This window comes from Telmatherina bonti (genome assembly GCF_933228915.1).
Source record: "Telmatherina bonti genome assembly, chromosome: 9".
Classification (NCBI taxonomy): domain Eukaryota; kingdom Metazoa; phylum Chordata; class Actinopteri; order Atheriniformes; family Telmatherinidae; genus Telmatherina; species Telmatherina bonti.
The window spans coordinates 32,382,313-32,394,355 of NC_136627.1; positions in this window are offsets into that span (position 1 = coordinate 32,382,313).

The following is a 12,043-nucleotide window of genomic DNA, read 5'->3' on the forward strand; positions in this document are numbered from 1 at the left end:
ATATCAGATATTTAAAGACCTAATTTTCAGTGGCAGTTTGTAAACTCAACCCTCTATCTTGGCCTTTCCTCCTAAATCTGTCAGCAGATCTTTTTAAGCATTTGCATCTTCAGGTAGTGTGAGTTGTCCAACTTAATTCACAGAACAAATATGTAAAACAGAGAAATGAAACCTGTTTTCCAATCGATTCACAGCGGTTGTAGGCTGTAAAGGACAAAACTACACGTCCACAACTCCTCACAATCACTTTACTGTGTTTTTGAGCAGGAATATCAGTACCTGTCAGTTCCAGGTGGACCTAAAGGCGGGGACAAAAGAAGCAGTTTCAGATCAGAACGTAATCTGCTGATGTGTGTCTGAATGTTTAGCTGTAATGTAAATGTGGTTTGAGAATAGTTTTCTGTATTCCCCTTTAAACGAAGTACAACATCTCTCCACTGAAATATAAACTCCAAAGAAGACTTGGCTGAAATTTCACCTCAAATAACTGGACACTGGTGGTTTAAATAATATTTTTTGTGATTGCTAATTTACCCAAAGCCAAGGAATGACTGCAATTCAGACGTCTTGGATAAAACATTGGATGTTAAATGAATGTTCAAAACATTTTTTAATATTCTGGTGGTTTTAATTCAAGTAAAGAAGCATGAGGTGTTTGCATCTTCTGTGTTTTTAATACAAATAAATATAAATTAAATTAATTTCCTTGTGTTTATTAGTAAACTCATTGGTGGTTTTTTAATTTTCTTTTTTCAGTCAACAACACTGTTGCTATAGTTGTCAGAAAGAACAGAAAAGTTGTTTTAATCAGCTTTGCACACTGCTAACTGTATGCCAAATGTCTAATTTATTAGGAGAGGAGCATCTTGTACAATTTCTTTCATTTCCTCTTTGTAAAGTGATACCAATCAGTTTTTTTTCTTTGCATATATAAACAGTAGATCCATTCCAACCCTGAATCTGCAGATGTTTCCTACATAACAAACCCCAGTTAACCCCTGCATGCCTGTGCTACATGGGCCAGGAATGTCTAATATTTTCACTCAGCTCAGTTCACATCCAACAACAAAACCATGAGACTGTGCCACAACATGTTAACTGTACAGAAACACTGACGAGTCCTCTGAGAAAGACAATTAGGACATTTTCTGTGGACAGATTTGTCCATTTCGCAACTGTTTTCAGATAAAACTAACACCTGACCAACATAAGAAAGATCATCTAGGTCAGGGCTATTCAACTCAGCCCCATGAGGTCCAGCAAGTTTTTAGTGTTTCCCTGCTCCAACACACGTGACTCACACAATTTAGTCATTGTGTGGGTTTGCATAGCCGGTTGGATCCATTTAAATTGATTCAGGAGTGTTGGAGCAGCACTGAAAACCTGCAAAACAATGCAAAAGCCAGCATCTCTGTGATGGTATGGGGGTGCATCAGTGTTCATGCCTTTAATGTAACAAAGATTATGGCAGCAGGACAACACCAGCGCCGTGAAAATGCACCATGGAAAGAAGAATCAGACAAAAAACCAAATACAAATAAAATCAGATTCTTTTACAAAACTACAACAATTAGTATCCTTGAAAGGGAGGCTGATGGAAGAGAACTATAAATGTCTTTTCCCACTTGTTTAACTGTGCTGCTGCCATAAAACTAAAAAATTGTTTATATTCTGTGAACATGAGGAAGCTGATGATGCTGAAAATCATTCCTTAAAACTCACTTCTGTTACTGAAATTCTCCCTAAATTCTCTGAAAATTGTGTTTGTAGTTGAATAAATGAGAAAGAAGATATATAGTTTAAACCTAAAGCAGTGACATAAAAGTATAATGGTTTATGAAACGACAGAGAGGCTGGCACTGGTAAGTCAGGAAAGCACCTGTTGTTGGTAGCAGACTTCTTCCATTAGAAAGAAATCGAGTGGCTTCCAATGTTTAATTACACCAAATAGGTATCACTACCCATTTGGCATTTTGATTTATTAAATCAAAATGAGAATTTGTTCAGACTGGGTTCAGGATGAAAGCATAATTACCTAAATAATTTGATTAAAGGGAGAAGACAGAGGCATCTTGTTTCCTTCATTGTTCTTTTTTGATCACCGTGTTGTTCAGACACACTAACAAGTGTGTTGCTGATTGTCATCTTAAGCTTCCGGTGCTTCTCCGGCCCAACGGACCGGCCAGACACATCTAAGAGGGAATAAATCACCCTGCAGACAGAACATGCTGCGGCTGCTGGGTTTGGATTTTATGATGAAAATGCTAAAAGATGCTCTGAATTCCACCCTCGCCAGAGGAGACGTCTTTTATCCGACTCCATTATTCTCAGCTGTTATGTGGCGAGCAGAGGAATGAGCTCAATTAGGTGAGGAAATGAGAGGAGAGGAGGATTTGGACTCTGGTATTTGTAGAGAGAGAGAAAGAACGAAACATTTGGAGGAAGGTCAAGAGAACAGAAGAAAGGCACAGTGGGAAATAAGAGAACAAGAGTGAGGGGGGGCACGGAGTGAGACGGAGAGGATGAGAAAGTGAAACTATGTTGTCATGGAAACTGGCATGGATCTGAAGAGCAAAACAAGAATGTAAATTGGTTTACCCTCAAGGAACGTGATGGAGCTACAGAGAAAAATAAGCAGGTTGATGTGTTTTAGGGGCAAATTTCTGTCACATTAAATGCAAATATGATATTTTGAAAAATAAAAGCCATTATAAAAATGAAATGATTTAGATATGGAGTCATGAGGTGCTGCCTCTAAGCAGCTTGCAGCTGGGAGGGTCTCTCTGCATCTCTTCAGGCTGCAGTTATTTACAAATGACCGATTCAAAGCGGCATCAGCTCAGAAGGGTCAGTCTGAGTGGGGGAATTACTAATAAGGCTAAACAACTTGTGCATGCCATGAACATTATTTCACTTTATCAGGTTTATGACAGCTATGCAGACTGACTGCGTCTGAGAACACTGCTGATGGTGGTATCCACTTTAAATGTCTGCTAAATCACTTTGCAACGCCTGTCAGAAGCTTCTAGTTTAGTCCAAGACCTAAAAAGGAACGTTTTTTGCCTCATTATCGCCTCTCACCTGTGTGAGCTTTTCCTTTCCAGAGAGTCATTGTTTTATTTGATGCTGATATCCCACCGTTTGATTGGTTCAGCCAGACTCAGCTAGATTTGATATGAATGTTGCCAAGAGACTAATGGTTTCCGTGGTGACAAACAGTTCTCCTGCCATTATGTGTAGCGCTGTAAGAAGTCAAGTCCCTCACCTACAATCTCTACCATGACTTTAAAAGTGGACGTGAAGTGCATCAGAGCACAACGGGTACTCAGCACTCGGCTGAACGAGCTCTGATGTGGATTATTTTGTACGAGCCATGAAGAGCAGTTTTGGCCGGTAAATCTAAATGAGTCTGTAAGTGCAAAAGGTGCAAGCTGATGCTGTGTGATGTTTTCATGCTCCTTTTCACAGTGACGTTTAAAGCTGTACATACAAGACAGCAAAAGATCATTTTACAGAAAATAGCTGAAGGTTTGCGCTTTAAAGCAGTTTGACATCCTGTCTTGGAATTTCGTCAAAATCCACATGACAGTAACAAATACTGCAACAGTTCATATTCAGTGTGTTTGTCAGATTTACAGTTGTGCTCATATTTATTCATACCCTTTCATCAAAGAAGGAAAAAAAAACAGCTGCCTGTAAAATAAGCTGAAATTGACTAAAGCAATAATAAATAAAAATTTTATGAGAATCATTACATTATTTTCTAATTCTGGTTCAATAGAAATATATTTTTTTATAAAAGGCAAACAAATAAGATAATTTATTACATATTACATCACTCATAAACTAATATTCTGTTGAATTTATTTTGTTGTATTTTGTCCCACTGTTCAACAGAAAAGTGCTCTAATTTGTCCAGGACCAATTTGTTTGTTTGTTTGTTTGTTTTCTTTCTTCAACTCAATAAAATTAAAAAAAAAACCAGTGTCTTATATTACTAAATTATATTTGTGCAAATTTTTAGCTATTGTTCCTTTTTTAAGTCTCCAGTTATTTGAGTGACTTGTAAATTCAGCCTTTTCTTTATTGAAAGGAGATGAATACATATGAGCACAACTGTATATTTATTAGCACCAGTATTCTATAATTATTTATGGCAGCCACAATCTCTCCTACACCTAACCAGGTAGTTGGGCTTCTGTTCATGTGTAATTTTCCAGCCATTTGCTTTTCTTAGCTGCTTTCTCCAAACCAGCTGACATACAGACAATCCTGGTTCTACCCTGAGGACTCAACCAGGTTTGTCCAACACAGTTTATTTGGGAGGTGTCCAGGTGTCGTCCTGACCAGAGTCTTTAGCCATTGTTGTCATTTAATTCTATTTTGTATGACTGCTGCTGCCATGTTTGTGGAAATGCACACTGGTTGTAACCAGCTCGTAGGATCATATGATGTCTTTCTGCATGGGGGGCTGGAAGTGCTGGAACTCAAGGGAATCTCTCAAAGGGATCAATAACGTCTCTGTAGAAATTTCAGTCCATCTGTCTGATGCAGAAGACCAGCATCTCCATTCTACATCTCCACTACCTTCAGTGTTTATCCAGACTTCTGAATAAGACCCGGAGACATTCAAACGTCTCCTCTTGAGGCGGTATATCACTTCAAACCAGTTGTAAAAGATCCACTTTTTTTCTTTTCTGCCTCAAACTTGGAGGTGCTAATTCTCACAGGTCAGGTCTTGTCCTGTCCCATGAATGTCCAGCGAGCCAGGAATGTCCAAGGTGTTTCCCCATCTGGGAAGGAAGAGGATATTCTGGTAAAAATGATGTCTGAAAGGCATGCAGAGTCAAACTCTCCAGAAAAGACAGCCATCAGCCCGAACAGGCTATAGGAGTGTATATGTGCTGAAAGATATCAGCTCTAGATAATTCAGTTAAGTGTGAAGAAATTCAGATTTCAGTGACCTGCTGCGTTTGCAAGGTGGGAAACAAAGATCTGACAGTAGATGGCAGTAAAGTCGCTCTAATGAGCTCTAATCACCTCACCACTTCACCCACCATCCCCTCTTCATACAGGCAGCATTTAGTGAAAACAGACATGAAAGCAGCAGTAAAAAAAAACAATAAAGTTAAATAAAAGACATTCTTATTTATCTCTTTTCCATTTCATAAACTCACTTGGATGACAAGTTGGCTCAGAAGTCATTTTCTGTGTTAGAATTATAAAATGTGCAACATTATATGAGTTCTGAGCTAATATTGATATAAATTTATATTTATTTGGGGGGAAAAAAAACAAGAACTGTAGATAAAACATATTTTTACAAGTTACTACGAAATAAGATTTGAATGGAGATCTGATAGACCCATGTGAAATGAAAATCTACTTTTCAGAGGTCTGTTCATACAGTCAGTTAGTGAAAATACTACCTGTAAGTGGATTACAGTTTTACCAGCATGCACAACATCCCACCAGTTGCAGGTATGTGTGTATTTACTCGGGTGGGGTAATGGCAGACACAGAGCAGGCTGTGCCTATGAAGTTTAATGGGGCCACATGAGGTGAGGTCTTGCTCTATTTGTGAATTGACGCTTGACCCTAAAAGAGGTTATGAGGACGAGAGGTGCTGCTGCGACCTTTTGTAAAGCTGGCTCGGCTCACTCGGGTCTCCTCAGGAACATGGTGGGCCTGCATGTACACACTGCAACATCTTCCTTTGAAACAGAGAGAGTTCACCGCGGTCTGGATCCTGTTAAATCCTTTTGTCTCTCTCCAGTTCTCCCCTCCTGCTCTGTTTTTACTTTGTGTTTTTCATATTCATTGCATTAAGCCCCCCCCCCCTTTTTTTGTCCTAATCATCCCATAATGCATTTCGTTGACACTGCTTGGCAGATGTGTTTGAGGTGTTGAAGCAGTTTGCAGAAATGCTAAAAAAAAAAATGCATAAAATTCACGACAGAATCATCCCTAAAAATGAGTAATTCTGTTGTCTGTATGAAGTTGTGCAACAGTTTTAAACCACACAGAGCTGTAAACGAGACAACTGGTTTATTCTATTGATCCTAGCAGAAATCCTTCCCCAACCCACAAGACAGAGCAGCTGGCTGAGAGCAGCCTCATCTGGATCTGCCATCAGTCGCTTGTTAAACGCAGTGTGTGAGTGGGGTGGGAATGTGGCAGCATGCGGTCTCAGCCAATCCATAACCAGACACTGGGAACTGTGTGCACAAACTGCAGGTCGCACAGCAGTAAGCCTTTTTTTAAAAGTGTGTGTTGGTGTTTGTGGGCTCCATGCCTGTGTTGGACCCAAGCATGATATAGAATCTTTGCTCCCTTCCTTTTCTCTGAATCCCATCTATGTAATTGATCCCAGACTGGACATTTGTGTTGCCAGCAGCGATTCATATCATTTTTATCTTTTAGACAAGCCTTCTACTGCTTCCAGATGGCCACGGCACTCCAGGGTTCAAGTTTGCTTTTGAAAAAAAAAAAAAGAAAAAGAAAAAGGGGAGTGGAGGGGTAACGCTTTAATGTCTTTACCTTAGAAACAACACGGTAAATGGAGAACCGTCATGAATGAGACACAGCCTGCAGCAGATGTGTGTCACTCTGAGGGTGGAAGTTTGTGCTGTGGATTTTGTGTTTACCTTTGTTGGTGTTTAACTTTGTGGCCGCTGTATATGTGAACAGCAGCTTTGACAGTGGCTGTGGTTTGGCGCAGTGGGAAAAGCTTGTTATATGTCCTGATTTCTTTACATCCCATTCTCTTTGGCCTGTATGACATGCAAACAAGATGTGGTTGTGATTAAGAATGGCTTTGTGTTTATCCAGTTCTCAAGTCTTCACATCTACATAAAAAACTCCCATCATTTACATCATAAATTAGTATTGTAGTGTAATTTGAGCTTTTAGCTAGCTGTTTTGCTGTTTCTAGTACAACAGACTGGTGTGGATAGACAGTGAAGATAACTGGATTTAAAAACAGCTTTAAATAAGTTATTTAAACTCCATTCTAGGGCAGAAAAATTATCCAACACGTATCTTTAAGAAAACAACTGAGACTGAGATTCTGATGCACAAATTGAATTTGTGTGTGGATTTAGATGATTGAATAAGTAGTACTCTAAAAAGTTCCAAAATGTTGTTTTAACCTGGCAAAGCCTCTTTACTTTCCATAAGAAATATGATTTACTGCAGCTGTTGTCTGTTTGCTAAAATAGTTTTGTTGCACAGCACTCATTGGACCAATCAGCTCACAGAACAATGTAAAATTAAGGCACTCACAGCTAATCTAAGAATGAGGGCTTAAGTGATCCACAGCCAGGAAAGTCTCCAAGAGTTCTTCTTAAATAACAGCAATGCTCAAAATCATCAGCTCAAACATTTCCACAGAAATTAAGTTTTAGGTGAAGCAACATCACCAACATCTGGAAGGGTGGAGCCTTAGCTGGCAGGAAACTGGTTTGAATGTTCAGGTAGGAGCCACCAAGGCAGGTCTGAAGAGAAAGTTGTCGGAATTGTCCTTCCAAAAACTCGACCACAGTCAAACGCACCCAAACATAATTGTCTCTTAATTCACAATGAAATTCTTTTATTTTCACAAATGGGAATTGTGCTTAAAAAAAGACCCTAAGCATGATTTTGCCCTCTGACACAGTGTTTGTTTCTGCTGTTTATATGTCTGTTTGTCCCCTGCGATGGACTGGCGAACTGTCCAGGGTGTACCCTGCCTATCGCCCCAAGACTGCTGATATAGGCTTCAGCTTCCCCGTAACCCTGAATTGGATGAAGCGGTTAGGAAAATTAATGAACGAATGAATGTCTGTTTGTTTGTTGACAACTTTTTGCAAAAACTACTGGATGGATTTAAAAACAATTTTCGGAGAATGGGTCTTGGTCTTACCTAGATTCCATTAAAGTTTGGTAGTGATCTGGATCACAATCTAGATCACTCCCAAAATTTATCAATGCCAGAGCAGTAAATATCTTTATACCTCCGCAATGATGGCCAAAAAATCCAGAAGTTCACAACAGGTTTTACAAAATATCAAAGTTAAATCTGGATACTATCATTCAGAACAGGAAAAAATAGAGGATCTTGAAAATTTTCATCACTGCATGAGAACAAATTAAGATATAAACATGCAACAAACACCACAATATAACCAATACACAGTGGAATCATTATCTATGTGTCTAGGAGTGTAACAGTGTTTACGTAGAAAATGAATATAGGACGATGACACAGGGTGAAAATCCCATTATGGATGGAACTGAGCGGCTTGACGGAGGTCTGCGCTCCGAGAGTGCCTTACTAAGTCAGGTATATCTGCAGTAATTTTTTCCATGCCTGTATGAATTCGTCACTTGCAAGTAGAAATAAAGAGAAGGCTCAAGATATCTTAAATGACAGTCATATGCATTTCCAAAATTCCCAGAGACATTGCTTCCGCATAACTGCATGAACCCTGATACTGGGGACGGGGGTTTGTGAATGGGGATAGAGTCCTTCATAGAGGCTTAAAAAAGACAGATATGTGTGTGTTTGGTCAGAAATTCTGAATAATGAATGGACTAAGGCCCTTATTGTTCGATGCAAGAAAGTTTGGATGGATGAAAACTTTTAAAGAATGAAAAGCAATTGGAAAGACTAATGCAGTTTAATGGAATACACACATGGAATTACTATGGCATAACAGTATTCATACTACAAGGAGAGGGAAACATTTTAAATGGAAAGTCTGCCTGGAAGTCATTTTTATGAAAGACATTTAATGTTGTATGAACCATTATCCATTCACTCCCTCCTTCACACAGCTCTCCGTTGTTTCATCTGAATATGTTCAAATCTTTGTGACCTTTCAAAGGTTAACATTTTTTTACATAACGAAGCAAATTCCAGGAGGCAAAAATAGCTGAGATTTGCACACCTATTAGAAATAATAGATTCTCATTAAATGCACGAGTAAATGCCTTTCGTGTGGAAATAAGGCTTCAAATTCATTTCAAGGTGCAGACACATGAATCGCTGGAGCGCTGATGAACTGAACATGTTTTGTGACAAATTTAAAACTGTTGGATGTAAAAGTCTAATTTCTGGCAGGAAATCAACTGATTCTGTCCCAAAATTGCATCATAAGCGTCTGGATGATTATGACATGGATGAAACTTTTAGTTCTATTTGCTTGATCATCATATTTGGTGCAGATATATGGTTGCTTTGAAGACATTAGACTTAATTTGTCTTTTAAACATCTGTAAAACAGTGTTATAAGTATCTCACAAATGAGTCAGTCTGCCCAACGATGGAGCACATGGGATCCCAGTACAGATGGTCAGAAACATCCACTCATCTGCAGCTGTGATGGAATCAGCAGCCATCATGCCAACCAGCATCCCACACATTCACACCCCGACTTGGACGATTCAGCAGCATGCTTGCAAATTACACGCAGGATGTATTTTTCCTGGAGGGCGAAGGAGTTAAACGATGTTTGACAACTCCATTACACCAGTGGAAACAAAACAGTAATTTTACCGTCATGCTGAAAGCTGCTTTGGAGCTAATTTTTGGTTTAATGGAAACATCTCGACTTTTCGCCTGTCGACATGCCACAGTGCCGGGCTTCTGTTGAAAGATAATTTGCTGTTGTACATCTGGTGATAAATTGGATAATCACACAAAGTTATCCTCAGTCGCTGCAGCATAAACAGTTTGAACAAGACAACAAGGGATGCAGTGACAGCTAAATGTGTCATCTGACTATGGAGAAAAAATAAATTAACATCTGTCCGAAGCAATTTAGACTCAGCTTTTCACCTCACACTGCAATTAAAAAGTAGTGGAATACATACTGGGAATTCAGGCCTTTAATCAGCGTTTGCACCAACTTACAGATGTCTGTCCCTCCTGCAAACTCAGGACTTCTACATACTCCAGTCCATCTGTCCACTTCTTCCACAGTGCAACACCCACTCTATGTCATGGTTGTGTGGACCTAAATGCAGAAACGGGAGTCAGGGATGCAGAATTAAGAAGTTTTAGTTGAAGAACTGAACTGAAGGGAATTAAACACAGGAGGCAAACATAAACGATGGACCAGCAACGGGGAACAGACACCAAGGGGAAAATAAAACAGAACAGGACACTGGTGAAATGGATGAAACTAACGAGACCAGGTGAATCTAACTAACAGGAAGAACTGCTACACAGGAAATAAGACAAGGAAACTAAACAGGGAATAACTACAAACAAAAACAGGAAACCAGATCTAAAGATACAAAGCACAGATCATGACACATGCTGCCTCTGCAAACCATACCACATTGGCCGGGATGTGCAAAACAACATTACATCAACCAAAACAGTTTTACATTGTTGCATTGCACATTGGCCTCATGGAAACCTTGTTTACGTGTAAAAAAACAAACATCAGTGCAGAAAAACTTTTATTACAGGCGAAACGTTGTTACTTTTCACAAACGCTGTATAAAACAGTTTTTAATTATGTTTCCAGAACTTCTAAAAGTGCTTCGGAAAACTTGGCTTTAAAAGTGGAGTATGTAAGATTTTCAATATTTTCAAAATAAATTAACTAATGAAATAACTACAAACATAATTAGAAAGTTTTTTGTACATGTAGGTTCCAGTCTGTCCATATTTGATGCGTTATTAAATTACAAGTTTAATTAATGACAAATGACAAAAAGCAATTTCTTTTTTACTGGTAGGCAAACATTTAAGAAGGGTCTTTGTCATTAATTAAACTTATAATTTAATAACACATCAAATATGGACAGACTGGAACCTACATGTTTATAAAAACTTAAGTTAAAATTGTTCTGAGACTGTAGAAGAGTTGTACGTCTTTGTTGGTAAAAGTATTTCCTGTATCCAGAGATTTGTACGAGTATTTAGCAGATGTACATGTAAGTTTCTTTCAGGGATTATAAAAGTGTTTCATGTTTTGTACAGCTGTTTTTTTTCTGAAATGTGAAGTTATTTTGCTCTAAGTTAAAGTGTTCTAGTTTTGTATTTTTGTTTTGTACGTGTAATCATGGTTTTGTTAACATAAATGTCCTTTGCGATGATGTAAAAGTTTTGTACTTGATGTAATGCTGTTTCGCACTTTTAGCCACTGTAATGTACACGCCTTATATTTTAGGATGTTTTTGTCTGAGTGCTTTTTTTATTCTTTTTGTTTTATTACATTATTTGTTCTTTTGCTAGTTTTCTTTTATTTCACTTTTAGTCACAATACCTTCCTTTTACTTGTGGGAAAAAACTTACGACTCGAAGTTTAATGAAAGATGTTTACATTTTTGAAGGAGACTTGGAAGCGTCTAGTGGTCATCAGTGGTATTGCAACTTTCCCACCAGTCTCATCTTGGACACACGTTAACTACATCAATCTTTTAGTCTATAAAAGAGTACAGTTTAATAAGTTTGTGTTCTTTTTATTTGAGTTTTTTAGTGGAAAGAAAACACTGACTGATGCACAACTTGGACACATCATGAGTGTCGTATCCTGGAATCACTGGGAGTTTTAGGTCTTGAAACACACACCTTTTTCCAGGTGACCCGACCAGAGCTGACCTGACCCCGGCCTGTATCCAAGTACCATTCTGCTGACCCTACTGTTCTCCCTTCCTCGGCCAGAACCATCTGGAGTCTCTGCTTCTACGATGTTATATATGGATCATCTTCTATTGGCGCCTGCTATGCCCAGTGTATTATAGGACCTGCCAAGGGAGTGACAGGCAAATCCCCAACTGCCCACTGGCATGCAGCTGGTTTCTCATTTCATGTTGTCCACTTGTTGTACATGGTTTACAGCATGCAGTTTTTACATTTTAATTTATCTTTCCACCCAGCCTTTAAATGGAAAGGTAATAAACACATCAGGCTTTTAAATCTGATATGATATCAGAAGTTTTTTACCCTTTTCTCTGACCTCCCACCTCATACAATGCTTTAAATCACATTTACAGCTTTACAGTTTTGAGGTTTTCCTCATCCCAGTATGCATAGTGGGAGAGTAAA